Here is a 15,717-nt window from a genome sequence, read left to right on the forward strand (position 1 = left end):
AGTTCTCTCCGCGTCTCCGCGTCACGGTACAGAGATCTCTTCAAACAGCAGACACAAGGTTTACAAAAGGAAAAAGAAGCACAGAGTGTTGGAGTAACTCAGCGGGTCAGGCAGCATCTGTGGAGAACATGGATAGGTGATTTTTGGCAGAGTGCTAGATAACTCAGCGGGTCACTCAGCATCCGTGGTGAACATGGATAGGTGACGTTTCACAGAGTGGTGGAGTAACTCAGTGGGCCAGGCAGCATCTGTGGAGAACATGGATAGGTGACGTTTCACAGAGTGGTGGAGTAACTCAGTGGGTCAGGCAGCATCTGTGGAGAACATAGTTATCCATGTTCTCCGGAGTTGGTGCCTGAGCCGCTGAGCTACTCCAGCAGTTTGTGTCCTTGTGTCTTTCGTTTATAGTATTTGGTTATAGAGACACAGCACAGAAACAGGCCATTCGGCCCACCGTGTCCGTGCCGACCAGCGATCACCCTGTACAATAATTCTATCCTACGCACTTGGGACAATTTGCAATTTTACGGAAACAAATTAACCTACAAACCTGCAGGTTGGAAACCGGAGCACCCGGAGAAACCCCACTGGGTCACAGGTACATACTCCGTACTGACAGCACCCGTAGTCAGGATTGAACCTGGGTCTTTGCCACTGCGCCGACCCTGGTTTAGGTTTGGAGATACAACATGGAAACAGGCCCTTCGGCCCATCGTGTCCACGCCGACCATCGATCACCCGTTCACACACTCGTTCTGTGATATCCCACACTCTCATCCTCTCCTAATAGGGGGGGACATTTACAGAGGGCCGATTAATCCACACGTCTCTGGGGTGTGTGTGGGGGGGGGGGGAGCACCCGGAGAAACCCCACGCGGTCACGGGGAGAACGTACAAGCTCTGTACAGACAGCACCCGAGGTCGGGATGGAACCCGGGTCTCTGGCGCTTTGAGGCAGCAGCTCTACCCGCTGCGCCGCCCCCGGTGTGGGGCAGCTGACCGCGACCGGGGGTCCTGGGTACAGGGCAGGGGGTGGGGGGGAGGAGGGGAGCTGCGGACGGGGTTACGTGTGGAAGCGGGTGAGGGCTGAGGGAGGGAGGGAGGGGGTGGGAGCCGCCATCTTCTGCTGCTTCTGCGCCTTCACTTTCTGCTCCACGCTCCTCCGCACCCGGTCCTGTGGGCAGAGCGGCCCGTTAGACGGCAACCCCAGACTCCCGGGGGAGGGGGAGACGGTGACCGCCCTCCCCTCACACCTCCCCCTTTGCCCACCAACTCCCTCACCCTCCCTCACCCACTCCCCCTCCCTCACCCACTCCCCTCTCCCTCCCTCCCCCTCCTCCTCCCTCACTTTCTCCCCCACCCACCCACCCTCTCCCTCTCCCCACTCCCTCTCCCCTCCCCCTCTCCCTCCCCCTCACCCTCTCCCCTCCCCACTCCCTCTCCCCTCCCCCTCCCTCACCCTCTCCCCCCCTCACCCTCCGGTTGCCGCTGGCCACCAGCTTCTTCCTGCGCTCCAGGTTCCCGCTGGAGCTGTCGGCCCTTCATCCGCCGCCTGGGCTCAAACTTGTTCGTGTCCGTGGGGTCGTAGCCCTGCGGGGGGGGGGGGGGGGCAGGGGGGTCATGAGAGGTGGGGGGAAGGGGGACGGGGAGAGGGTTTCGGGGGGGTGGGACTAACACCAGGCGCTGCACCCTGTCGCGTTGCCTCTGCCCAGGGCAGTGGGTCGGAGGGGAAGAGGGTCGTGGGGGGGGGGGAGATAGAGGGAGAGGGTGGGGGGGTACAGTGAGAGGGTTCAGGGGGAGGGGACCTTAACACTCACCGGGCGCTGCACCCTGTCGCGATGCCTCTGCTCGGGGAGGTGGGATCGGAGCGGGTCGGGGTTCGTGGGGAGGGGAGAGAGTGGGGGGTTCGGGGGTTCAGGGGGTGGGTCTACACTCACCAGGCGCTGCACCCTGTCGCGGTGCCTCTGTTCCAGGGAGAGGGGGTCGATCTGCCCCAGGAGCTCCGGCTCCAGTGAGATCAGCTCCGGCTGCAGCTGTAACACAGGCAGGGTCAGCGACACGCAGAGAGACCCCCACCCTCACATGGGGAACCCCCCCACTCCTCTCTCACCCCCACAGGGGGGGGGCAACTCCCCCCACACACACACAGACTCCCCCCCAAAATAAACAGACCCCCCCCACCCACAGCCCCCTACCCCCCCCACACACACTCAGACCCTCCCCACACACAGACACCCCCACACAGACACACACTCAGACCCTACACACAGAGACCCCACACACACACCCCCCCATACACACACACAGACCCCCCCTACACACACACACAGACCCCCCCTACACACACACACACAGAGACCCCACACACACAGACCCCCCCCTACACACACACACACACACCCCCCCCACACACAGAAATACTCCCCCCCCGCACCTCATCCACCGGTTGCAACGTTTACCCCTTTCTTCACCCCCCCCACCCTCACGCAAACACACACCCCTCCCCAGTTCACCTCCCTTCCACCCACACACCCCCCCACCCCACCTGTCCCTGTTCCAACCAATCCCCCCCACACCCCACATTCATGGTCTCCCCCCCTACACTCCCCCTTCCGCGACCCCCAGCATTTCACCCCCTCCCACCCCTTACCCCTCTCTTGTATCTTGTGCTCTTCACTTGCGAAGAGTCCACCAGCGAGCAGACTGGAAGGAACACTTTTTGCATTTGCTGGGGACCATCTTTACATTTACACCGAGACAATTAACCGACAAACCTGCACGTCTTTGGAGTGCGGGAAGAAAATGGAGCACCCGGAGATAACGCACACAGGTCACGGGGAGAACGTGCAAACTCCGTACAGACAGCGCCCGTAGTCGGGATGGAACCCGGGTCTCAGCAACTCTACCGCTGCGCCACCGTGACTGCCCTGCACTGCTCTGTGCTCCCAATGCCTTCCCTCCTCCCCTCCTCCCCCCCCCCGCCCCCCACTCCCCCCCCTCTCACACCCACCTTCTCCCCAACCTCCCCTCTCACACCCACCTTCTCCAACAGGGCCTTCACCTCCCATTCCTGCCGCTGCTTCTTACTGCGGTACGGGTTACACACCAGCCCGTCAAAGTTTGCCTCTCCGACCCCTGCAGTGGACAAGAGCACCGGTCACTCCCTCCCCGGACCATCCTACACCCCTCCCCCCCAGACCACCGTACCCCCCACACCCCCGGGCCACCCTATCCCCCCCCTCCCCTCCTCCCATCCCCCAACCACCCTAATCCCCCCGCCCCCGGACCACCGGACCCAACCTCTCCTCTCATCCCCTCCCCCTGACCACCCACCCCCCACTCCCCCCCTCCCCGGACCACCCTACCCCCCCCTGCCCTCCTCCCCTCCCCCGACCACCATATACCCCTTCCCCATCACCGACCACCCTACCTCCTCCCCCAGACCACCATACCTCCCCCTCCCCTCCCCCCGGACCACCCTACCCGACCCTCCCATCCTCCCCTCACCCGACCACCTATCCCTCTCCCCCCCCGACCACCCTACACCCCTCCCCTCCCCCGAACACCCCTCCCCTCCCCCGACCACCCTACACCCCTCCCCTCCCCCGACCACCCTACACCCCTGCCCCGGACCACACTACCCACCGCACCCACCCCACCCCACCCCTCCCCAGACCAGCCAGTTTCCGCGCTGTATCTCTAAACTAGACTAGTGTACGTGGTGATCGCCGGTCGGCGCGGGCGCGGTGGGTAAGGGCCAGTTTCCGCGCTGTATCTCTAAACTAGACTAGTGTGCGGGGTGATAGCCGGTCGGCACGGGCGCGGTGGGGAAGGGCCAGTTTCCGCGCTGCATCTCCAAAGCCTGACAAAAGTCGAGAGCGTAAAATGGAGTGCGCACTGGGGCCTGGCGGTCACGGGGAGGGAGAGCGTGCAAACTCCGCACGGATTGCAGGCAGAGTCAGGGGGGAATCCGTGTCTCTGGCACCGTGCCGCCCATGGACGTCCGTCTGTGGAGTGTGAGAGGAAACCGGAGCTCCCGGAGAAAACCTGTACTTGGACAGGTTGTGTGAGTGGGCGGATGCATGGCAGATGCAGTTTAATGTGGATAAGTGTGAGGTTATCCACTTTGGTGGTAAGAATAGGAAGGCAGAGTATTATCTGAATGGTGTCAAGTTAGGAACAGGGGACGTACAACGAGATCTGGGTGTCCTAGTGCATCAGTCACTGAAAGGAAGCATGCAGGTACAGCAGGCAGTGAAGAAAGCCATTGGAATGTTGGCCTTCATAACAAGAGGAGTTGAGTGTAGGAGCAAAGAGGTCCTTCTGCAGTTGTACAGGGCCCTGGTGAGACCGCACCTGGAGTACTGTGTGCAGTTTTGTTCTCCAAATTTGAGGAAGAATATTCTTGATATTGAGGGCGTGCAGCGTAGGATTACTAGGTTAATTCCCGGAATGGCAGGACTTTCATATGTTGAAAGACTGGAGCGACTAGGCTTGTATACACTGGAATTTAGAAGGATGAGAGGAGATTTTATTGAAATGTATAAGATTATTAAGGGGTTGGACACGTTAGAGGCAGGAAACATGTTCCCAATGTTGGGGGAGTCCAGAACCAGGGGCCACAGTTTAAGAATAAGAGGTAAGCCATTTAGAACTGAGATGAGGAAAATCTTTTTCAGTCAGAGAGTTGTAAATCTGTGGAATTCTCTGCCTCAGAAGGCAGTGGAGGCCAATTCTCTGAATGCATTCAAGAGAGAGCTAGATAGAGCTCTTAAGGATAGCGGAGTCGGGGGGTATGGGGGAGAAGGCAGGAACGGGGTACTGATTGAGAATGATCAGCCATGATCACATTGAATGGCTGTGCTGGCTCGAAGGGCCGAATGGCCGATATTGTCTATTGTCTAACCCACGCAGGTTATGGGGAGAAGGTACAAACTCCGTACAGACAGCGCACGTGGTAAGGATGGAACCCGGGTCCCTGGCGCTGCGAGGCAGCAACTCTACCGCCGCGCCGCCATTGTGCGGTTTCTTCTTTCGGGTTTAATTTGTAAAACAACATTGTACATTGACACCATTAAACTACAATGGGCGGCACGGTGGTGCAGCGGGTAGAGCTGCTAACTCACGCTGAGTCCACTCCGACCAGCGATCCCCGCACGCTGGCACTATCCCGCACACTATCCTATCCTGAGTCTGAAGGAGGGTCTCGACCCGAAACGTCACCCATTCCTTCTCTCCAGAGATGCTGCCTGTCCCGCTGAGTTACTCCAGCTTTTTGTGTCCAGCTATCCTACACACACCAGGGACAGTTTAACATTTTTACCAAAGGCAATTACAGTCATAGTCACACAGTGACACAGTGTGGATACAGGCCCTTCGGCCCAACTTGCCCATACCGGCCAACATGTCCCAGCTACACTAGTTCCACCTGCCTGCGCTTGGTCCATATCCCTAAGGCAACTGCGGAGACTTTAAACTAGTACGGTTGGGGGGAGGGACTCAAATACAGATAGCTAATAGGCAGGGTGTGAGGCAGGAGGCAGAGAAGGGAAACACTCAGGCCCAACATGTAGGAGAGAAAGAAGTGAAAATAAATAAACTGAGAATAAGAGGTGATGGGTCCCTTAAATGTGTATATTTTAATGCTAGGAGCATTGTAAGAAAGGTGGATGAGCTTAGAGCCTGGATTGACATCTGGAAGTATGATGTTGTGGCGATCAGTGAAACGTGGCTGCAGGATGGTTGCGATTGGCAATTAAATATTCCAGGATTTCATTGCTTCAGATGTGATAGAATCGGAGGGGCAAGAGGTGGAGGTGTTGCATTGCTTGTCAGGGAAGATATCACAGCAGTGCTCTGGCAGGATAGATTTGAAGGCTCGACTAGGGAGGCTGTTTGGGTGGAACTCAGAAATGAGAAAGGCTTAGCAACACTTATTGGGGTGTATTATAGACCGCCAAATGGGGAACGAGAATTGGAAGAGCAAATATGTAAGGAGATAGCAGATATTAGTAGTAAGCACAGAGTAGTGATTATGGGTGATTTCAATTTTCCGCACATAGATTGGGACTCACATTCTGTTAAAGGGCTGGATGGTTTGGAGTTTGTAAAATGTGTGCAGGATAGTTTTTTGCAGCAATACGTAGAAGTACCTACCAGAGAAGGGGCAGTGTTGGACCTCCAGTTAGGAAAGTGAAGAAAGCCAATGGAATGTTGGCCTTCGTAACAAGAGGAGTTGAGTATAGGAGCAAAGAGGTCCTTCTACAGTTGTACCGGGCCCTGGTGAGACCGCACCTGGAGTACTGTGTGCAGTTTTGGTCTCCAAATTTGAGGAAGGATGTTCTTGCTATGGAGGGCGTGCAGCGTAGGTTCACTAGATTAATTCCCGGAATGGCGGGACTGTCGTATGTTGAAAGGCTGGAGCGATTGGGCTTGTATACACTGGAATTTAGAAGGATGAGGGGGGATCTTATTGAAACATATAAGATAATTAGGGGATTGGACACATTAGAGGCAGATAACATGTTCCCAATGTTGGGGGAGTCCAGAACAAGGGGCCACAGTTTGAGAATAAGGGGTAGGCCATTTAGAACGGAGATGAGGAAGAACTTTTTCAGTCAGAGGGTGGTGAAGGTGTGGAATTCTCTGCCTCAGAAGGCAGTGGAGGCCAGTTCGTTGGATGCTTTCAAGAGAGAGCTGGATAGAGCTCTTAAGGATAGCGGAGTGAGGGGGTATGGGGAGAAGGCAGGAACGGGGTACTGATTGATAGTGATCAGCCATGATCGCATTGAATGGCGGTGCTGGCTCGAAGGGCTGAATGGCCTACTCCTGCACCTATTGTCTATTGTCTATTGTCTATTGAAATGAGACGGGTCAGGTGACGGAGGTATGTGTTGAGGAACACTTTGGGTCCAGTGATCACAATGCCATTAGTTTCAATATAATTATGGAGAAGGTCAGAACTGGACCAAGGGTTGAGATTTTGGATTGGAGAAAGGCTAACTATGAGGAGATGAGAAAGGATTTAAAAGGAGTGAAATGGGACATTTTGTTTTATGAAAAGGATATAATAGAGAAATGGAGGACATTTAAAGGTGAAATTTTGAGAGTACAGAGTCTTTATGTCCCTGTTCGGTGGAAAGGAAAGAATAATAAGTTGAAAGAGCCATGGTTTTGTAGGGAAATTGGACACTTGGTTCGGAAAAAGAGGGAGATATACAATAAATATGAGCGGCAGGGAGTAAATAAGGTTCTTGATGAATATAAAGAATGTAAAAGGAATCTTAAGAAGGAAATTAGAAAAGCAAAAAAAAGATATGAGGCTGCTTTGGCAAGTGATGTAAAAGTAAACCCCAAGGGTTTCTACAGATATGTCAATAGCAAAAGGATAGCGAGGGACAAAATTGGTCCATTAGAGAGTCAGAGTGGACAGCTATGTGCTGAGCCGGAAGAAATGGGGGTGATATTAAACAATTTCTTTTCTTCGGTATTCACCAAGGAGAAGGATATTGAATTATGCGACGTAAGCAAAACAAGTAGAGTAGTGATGGAAACCATGAGGATCAAAGAAGAGGAGTTACGGACACTTTAAAAATATATAAAAGTGGATAAGTCTCCAGGTCCTGACAGGATATTCCCTAGGACACTGAGGGAAGTTAGTGCAGAAATAGCAGGGGCTATGACAGAAATATTTCAAACGTCATTAGAAACGGGGATGGTGCCGGAAGATTGGCGCATTGCGCATGTTGTGCCCTTGTTTAAAAAAGGTTCTAAAAGTAAACCTAGCAATTATAGACCTGTTAGTTTGATGTCTGTGGTGGGAAAATTAATGGAAAAGATACTTAGGGACAATATATATAAACATATGGATAAACAAGGCCTGATTAGGAACAGTCAACATGGATTTGCGCCTGGAAGGTCATGTTTGACTAATCTTCTTGAATTTTTTGAAGAGGTTACCAGGGAAATTGATGAGGGCAAGGCTGTGGATGTTGTCTATATGGACTTCAGTAAGGCATTTGACAAAGTTCCACATGGAAGGTTGATTAAGAAGGTTAAATCGTTGGGTATTAATAGTGAAGTTGCAAGATGGATTCAACAATGGCTGAATGGGAGATACCAGAGGGTAATGGTTGACAACTGTATGTCAGGTTGGAGGCCAGTGTCTAGTGGAGTACCCCAAGGATCTGTGTTGGGTCCGCTGTTGTTTGTCATTTACATCAATGATCTGGATGATGGTGTGGCAAATTGGATTAATAAGTATGCAGATGATACGAAGATAGGTGGTGTAGTTAATAATGAAGTAGATTTTCAAAGTCTACAGAGAGACTTGGGCCTTTTGGAAGGGTGGGCTGAAAGATGGCAGATGGAGTTTAATGCTGATAAGTGTGATGTGCTGCATTTTGGTAGGACAAATCAAAATAGGACGTACAGGGTAAATGGTAGGGAATTGAGGAATGCAGTGGAACAGAGGGATCTGGGAATAACTGTGCATTGTTCCCTGAAGGTGGAATCTCAAGTGGATAGGGTGGTGAAGAAGGCGTTTGGTATGTTTGCCTTTATAAATCAGAGCATCGAATATAGAAGTTGGGACGTAATGTTAAAATTGTACAAGGCATTGGTGAGGCCGAATCTGGAATATGGTGTGCAGTTCTGGTCGTCAAATTATAGGAAGGACTTCAACAAAATAGAGAGAGTACAGAGGAGATTTACTAGAATGTTGCCTGGGTTTCAGCACTTAAGCTACAGAGAGAGATTGAACAGGTGGGGTCTTTATTCTTTGGAGCGCAGAAGGTTAAGGGGGGGACTTGATAGAGGTTTTTAAAATTTTAAGAGGGACGGACAGAGTTGACGTGGGTAAGCTTTTCCCTTTGAGAGTGGGGAAGATTCAAACAAGGGGACATAACTTCAGAATTAAGGGACAAAAGTTTAGGGGTAACATGAGGGGCAACTTTTTTACTCAGAGGGTGGTGGCTGTATGGAATGAGCTTCCGGTGGAAGTGGTGGAGGCAGGCTCGATTTTATTATTTAAGAGTAAATTAGATAGGTATATGGATGGGAAGGGATTGGAGGGTTATGGTCTGAGAGCAGGTAGATGGGGCTAGGTCGGAAAAAGTGTTTGGCATGGACTAGAAGGGCCAAACTGGCCTGTTTCCGTGCTGTAATTGTTATATGGTTATATGGTTATATAAACCTGCCCTATCCATGTAACTGTCTAATTGTTTCTTAAACGTTGGGATAGTCCCAGCCTCAACTACCTCCTCCGGCAGCTTGTTCCACACACACTCACCCTTTGTGTGAAATAGTTACCCCTCGGATCCCTATTAAATCCTTTCCCCTTCACCTTGACCCTACGCCCTCTGGTCCTCGATTCCCCTACTCTGGGTAAAAGACTCTGTGCGGTCTATTCCTCTCGTGATTTTATACACCTCTGTAAGATCACCACTCATCCAAGAGTAATCTGGGCAATTAACCTACAAACACGCACGTCTTTGGAGTGTGGGAGGAAACCGGAGCACCCGGAGAAAACCCACGTAGGTCACGGGGAGAACGTACAAACACCGTACAGACATCACCCGTAGTGGGGATCGAAGCCGGGTCCCTGGCGCTGCGAGGTAGCGGCTCTACCCGCTGTGCCACCGTTGTGCCCACTCACCTGGCACCAGCATGCTGGTGAAGCCCAGCCCGTGACCCACTCCCAGCATATCCTCGTAGGGGCAGAACTGGAGCCCGTGCACGCCCTGACGCACAGCGTGGGTCAGGTACGGGCTCCGCACCGTCGCGCTGCGCACGTCTTTGTAAACCTGCCGGAGGGAGAGAGTGAGGGAGGGGGGGGAGAGGGAGAGGGTGAGAGAGGGAGTGGGTGGGAGATAGAGAGGGGAGAGTGAGGGAGAGAGGTTGAGAGAGGGTGAGAGAGGGAGAGAGGGAGGATAGAGAGGGAGAGGGTGAAAGGCGAGGGAGAGAGGGTGAGAGGGAGGAGGAGAGGGAGAGAGGGAGGAGAAGAGAGAGGGAGAGGGGGTGAAGGAGTGAGCGAGAGGGGAGAGAGTGGAGAGGGAGCGAGCGAGAGGAGGGAGGAGAGGGAAGGAGGGAGAAGGAGGAAGAGGGAGAGAGTGAGGGAGCAAGCGAGAGGGGGAGAGAGGGAGAGAGGAGGAGAGAGGGAGGAGAGAGAGGGAGTAGGAGAGAGAGGGAGGGGAGAGGAGGGAGAGGGAGAGAGAGAGGGTGAAAGAGGGAGAGGGAGAGAGGGAGCGAGCGAGAGAGAGGGAGAGGGAGGGGAGAGAGAGGGAGGAGAGAGAGGGGGAGAAGGAGAGAGGATGAGAGAGAGAGAGAGAGAGAGAGAGAGAGAGAGAGAGAGAGAGGGAGGAGAGAGAGGGAGGGAGGAGAGAGAGGGAATGAGAGAGAGTGAAAGAGGGAGAGGGTGGGAGAGAGAGGTGAGGAGCAGCTTACATGCACTGTGTTCCCACAGGCGACCCCCAGCAGGTCTCGCTGGCTGAAGGTGAGATGTGCGGCCCCTGCTGGCAGCAGGTAGGAGTGCAGGGGCTTGTAGGTCCGCACGTCAAAGATGTTCAGCTTGTGATCCAAGCCCGATGTGGCCATGTACCTGCCCCACACACACACACACGCACACAGAGGGAGGTCAATAGACAATAGGTGCAGGAGGAGGCCATTCGGCCCTTCGAGCCAGCACTGCCATTCAATGTGATCATGGCTGATCATTCTCAATCAGTACCCCGTTCCTGCCTTCTTACCATACCCCCTGACTCCGCTATCCTTAAGAGCTCTATCCAGCTCTCTCTTGAATGTATTCAGAGAATTGGCCTCCACAGCCTTCTGAGGCAGAGAACTCCACAGATTCACAACTCTCTGACAGAAAAAGTTTTTCCTCATCTCCGTTCTAAATGGCCGACCCCTTATTCTTAAACTGTGGCCCCTGGTTCTGGACTCCCCCAACATTGGGAACATGTTTCCTGCCTCTAACGTGTCCAAACCCTTAATAATCTTATACTTTTTGATAAGATCCCCTCTCATCCTTCTAAATTCCAGTCAGTGAGGGAGAGAGGTCGGTGAGGAATTCAGAGAGGGAGGTGTGGGAGGGGAGGAATTGGGGCCACTGAACTATATCACCCACACAACCCCACTCCTCTCCCACCCCACTGTGTCCCGGCCACCACCCCTCTCTCCACTCCCCTCTCCCTCCCTCCCTCCCTCCCCACTCTGCACTCTCCCCTTCCCACTTGCCCCCTCCCTCCCCAACCCTCTCCCCCTCTACTCTCCCTCCCCCCTTTCCCCCTCCCCACCCTCCGTTCCCCCCATTTCACCCAGAGAGTTGTGAAACTGTGGTATTCTCTGCCACAGAGGGCAGCGGAGGCCGATTCACTGGATGTTTTCAAGAGGGAGTTAGATTGAGCTCTTCGGGCGAAAGGAATCAAGGGATACGGGGAGAAAGCAGGAACGGGGTTCAGATTTTCAATGATCGGCCAAGGTCATATCACTCCCCCCTCTCCCCAGCCCCCCCCCCCTCCTCCCCATCCCCCACTCACAAGCCACTCTTGTCCACAGCGACGGCCCAGACCCCCCCTTTGTGGCAAAGCATCTTCACCAGCGGCTCCTTCACGTTGGGACTCCACAGCGTCACCGTAACTGGGCACGAGGGGGGAGAGAGGGGGTAACCGTGAGGGGGTGATGCTCAGCACAGTGGGGCAGCGGTAGAGCCAGAGACCCGGGTTCCATCCCAATGACGGGCGCTGTCTGTACGGAGTTCGCACGTTCTCCCTGTGACCTGCGTGGGTTTTCTCCGGGTGCTCCGGTTTCCTCCCACGCTCAAAAGACGTGCGCGTTTGTAGGTTAATTGGCTCGGTGTAAATGTAAAGATTGTCCCTAGTGTGTGTAGGATAGTGATAGTGTGCAGGGATCGCTGGTCGGAGCGGACCCGGTGGGCCCGAAGGGCCTGTTTCCGCGCTGTATCTCCAAACTAATCTAAACTAAACGCCGTGAAGGGGCAACACTGTGTGTGGGGGGGGGGGGGGGGGGGCAGGGGGGGGGGGGGAAAGAGTGGGGAATCGGAGAGGAGGGGGCAATCTAGGGTCACATGGGAGTGGGAACGGGGAGAGAGAAGGGGAGAGTCGGGGGTTACTGAGCGGAGGGGGAGAGGAGTAGGGGGTCATAGAGTCATCGAGTGATACAGTGTGGAAACAGGCCCTTCGGCCCAACTTGCCCACACCGGCCAACATGTCCCAGCAACACTAGTCCCACCTGCCTGCGCTTGGTCCATATCCCTCCAAACCTGACCTGTCCATGTACCTGTCTGACTGTTTCTTAAACGATGGGATAGTCCCTGTCTCAACTACCTCCTCTGGCAGCTTGTTCCATACACCCACCACCCCATGTGTAAAAATGTTAGCCCTCAGATTCCTATTAAATCTTTTCCCCTTCACCTTGAACCTATGTCCTCTGGCCCTTGATTCCCCTACTCTGGGCAAGAGACTCTGTGCATCTACCCAATCTATTCCTCTCGTGATTTTATACACCTCTACAAGACCACTCATCCTCTAGGGGCTAGCGGAATCAAGGGATATGGGGAGAAGGCAAGCACAGGTTGATGATTGTGGATGATCAGCCATGATCACAATGAATGTTGGTGCTGGCTCGAAGGGCCAAGTGGCCTCCTCCTGCACCTATTTTCTGTTTGTATCCTGCGCTCCATGGAATAGAGACCCAGCCTACTCAACCTCTCCCAATAGCTCACACCCTCTGGTCCTGGCAACATCATAGAAACATAGAAAATAGGTGCAGGAGGAGGCCATTCGGCACTTCGAGCCAGCACCGCCATTTATTGTGAATCCTTGTAAATCTTTTCTGAACCCTTTCAAGCTTGACAATATCTTTCCTATAACATGGTGCCCCGAACTGGACACAAATGCGGTCTCACCAACGTCTTATACAACTGCAACATGACCTCCCAATTTCTATACTCAGTACTCTGACTGATGATGGCCAATGCGCCAAAAGCCTTTTTGACCACCTGATCTATCTGCGACTCGACCTTCAAGGAATCATGCACCTGTACTCCTAGATCCCTACGCTCTACAACACTCCTTGTTTCTTGTATATTTAATAAATAAAATAAAATAACGTTTAAAAAAAAATTAAAGGGCGGCACGGAGGCGCAGAGGTAGAGTTGCCGCCTTACAGCGAATGCAGCGCCGGAGACCCGGGTTCCATCCCGACTACGGGCGCCGTCTGTACAGAATTTGTACCTTCTCCACGTGACCTGCGTGGGTTTTCTCCTAGATCTTCAGTTTCCTCCCACACTCCAAAGACGTGCAGGTATGTAGGTTAATTGGCTTGGTAAATGTAAAAGTTGTCCCCACTGGGTATAGGATAGTGTGCAGGGATCGCTGGTCGGCGCGGACCCACCCGGTGGGCCGAAAGGGCCTGTTTCCGCGCTGTATCTCTAAACTAAACTAAACTCCCCAGAGGCCGACCATTCACTGTGGAGGTGGACAGAGGAGAGTGGGGACAAGTCGTGGGGCAGAGGCAATGGGGGAAGGGAATAGAGGGGTGACATTCGGGGGTCAGTGAGGGGAGAGAGGAGAGTGGGGGTGGCATTTGGGCGGACGCTTGTGGAGGTTACGGGTGGGGGGGTGGAGTGCCCACACTGACCGCTGGCTGGAGTGACATTGACCGGTGCCCACACTGACCGCTGGCCGGAGTGACCGGTGCCCACACTGACTGCTGGCTGGAGTGACATTGACCGGTGCCCACACTGACCGCCGGCCGGAGTGACCGGTGCCCACACTGACCATGGCTGGAGTGACCGGTGCCCACACTAGCCGGAGTGATAAGTGACCACTGTCGGGAGTGACTGGTGCCCGCTCTGACCGCTGGCCGGTGTGATCAGTGCCCACTGACTGGAGTGACCGGTGTCCACACTGACCGCTGGCCGGAGTGACCGGTGCCCACTGTCTGGAGTGAGTGTTGCCCACACTGGTGTTAGTGGTGCCCACAGTCCGGAGTGACTGGTGCCTGCACTAACCACAGGCCCACGCTGACCACTGTCCAGGGTGCCCACACTGACCGCTGTACGGAGTGACCGATGCCCGCGCTGACAACACTCCGGAGTGACCCAGTGCCCACAGTAACCATTGGCCCATGCTGTCGCTGTTCAGAGTGACCGGTGCCCGTGCTGACCGCTGTCCATAGTGACCAGTGCCCTCTCTGCCCACCGTCCGGAGTGACCCAGTGCCCTCTCTGACCACCCTACGGAGTGACCGGTGCCCACTGTCCAGAGTGACCGGTGCCCACTGTCCAGAGTGAACGGTGCCCTCTCTGACCACCCTCCGGAGTGACCGGTGCCCACCTCCCCCTTACCCTGCGGGTGCCCCAGGTGGACGATGCCGTTGTGAGGGTTGTGGGTCATGACGTCCAGTCGCCCGGCCTTGGTGCAGATGGCAGCCACCTCCTTGCCCACCGAGATGTCCAAGTACTGCAGGAACCCCGGCGCACTCTGCACCAACACGGGGGGGTACACGGGGGGGGGGGAGGGGGTACACGGGGGGGTTACACGGGGGGGGGAACACGGGGGGGGGGGGGGGGTTACAGGGGGGAGGGCAGCGGGACAGGAGGGGGCACATAGGGAGCATGGAGCACACGGGCGAGACACATGGACATGAGACACACATGGGGAACGGAGCACACGCAGGGGACACGCAGCACACACGGGGCGGCATGGACAGAGGGAACGTGGGAGTGGGGGGAGCAGAGAGGGGGTCACGGACACAGGGCACAGACAGGGAGACAAGGGGGGGGGCAGGGAGAACGGGCAGGGGAGAGACAGACGCACACGCACACACACACACAAACACACACAAACAGGCACAACACACAAACGCAAACACACACGCATACACACAAACAGGCACAACACACAAACACACACGCATACACACAAACACGCACACACATACACACAAACAGGCACAAAAAGGCACAACACACAAACGCGCACACACACACAAACAGGCACAACACACAAACACGCACACACACGGACGGACGATCACAAACACGGAGTTCAGATGTGGAGAGGAACACGCATCACAAGCAGGGAACACGGATGTGAGAACACACCAGGCAGACACGCACACAGAGCAAACAACCAGCACATGGGGAAGGGGAAGAACATGGACATGTGGCGCAGCGCGCGCACACACACGCACGCACACACCCCACACACCACATACACACACACGGACGCACGCACACACACAGATGGGGGAGGATCATGGGCAGGTAGCACAGAACACACACACATGGATGGGATGGGGGTGGGGGAGAGAGAAAGACACACACACACACACACAGAACGTTAAATGACCAGGAGGGACGTTACTGTTTTTTGAAGGTAGGCACAAAATTTTGGAGTAACTTAGCGGGACAGGCAGAGAAGGAATGGGTGATGTTAACTCAAGCCCACTGACACTATCCTACACACTAGGGACAAATGTTTTTACAATTATTACCAAAGTATTTAACCGGCAAACCTGCACGTCTTTGGAGTGTGGGAGGAAACCGGAGCACCCGGGGAAAACCGACGGGGTCACGGGGAGAGCGTGCAAACTGCGCAGACAGCACTTGCGGTCGGGATCGAAACCGGCAGCAACTCTACCGCTGCGCCACTGTGCCGACCCTTTAAAATTATTTATATACCTCCAGTCCATC

General features: G+C 54.6%; 1 pseudogene across 1 annotated transcript in view; it reads right to left on the reverse strand.

Moving 5' to 3' along the window:
• Nucleotides 1-991: 991 nt before the first annotated feature.
• The window catches only part of LOC144611219 (WD repeat-containing protein 46-like), a 32,607-nt pseudogene continuing 17,881 nt past the window's right edge, over nt 992-15,717 (reverse strand). The window contains exons 9-16 of the transcript XR_013549495.1: nt 14,368-14,503; nt 11,538-11,637; nt 10,444-10,597; nt 9,656-9,803; nt 3,041-3,135; nt 1,938-2,033; nt 1,476-1,590; nt 992-1,174 (exon numbers count right to left, since the gene is read on the reverse strand). The product of XR_013549495.1 is annotated as a WD repeat-containing protein 46-like (transcript). The remainder of the gene's footprint in view (nt 1,175-1,475; nt 1,591-1,937; nt 2,034-3,040; nt 3,136-9,655; nt 9,804-10,443; nt 10,598-11,537; nt 11,638-14,367; nt 14,504-15,717) is intronic.

The sequence above is a fragment of the Rhinoraja longicauda genome, chromosome 39 (assembly GCF_053455715.1).
Source record: "Rhinoraja longicauda isolate Sanriku21f chromosome 39, sRhiLon1.1, whole genome shotgun sequence".
Lineage (NCBI taxonomy): Eukaryota > Metazoa > Chordata > Chondrichthyes > Rajiformes > Arhynchobatidae > Rhinoraja > Rhinoraja longicauda.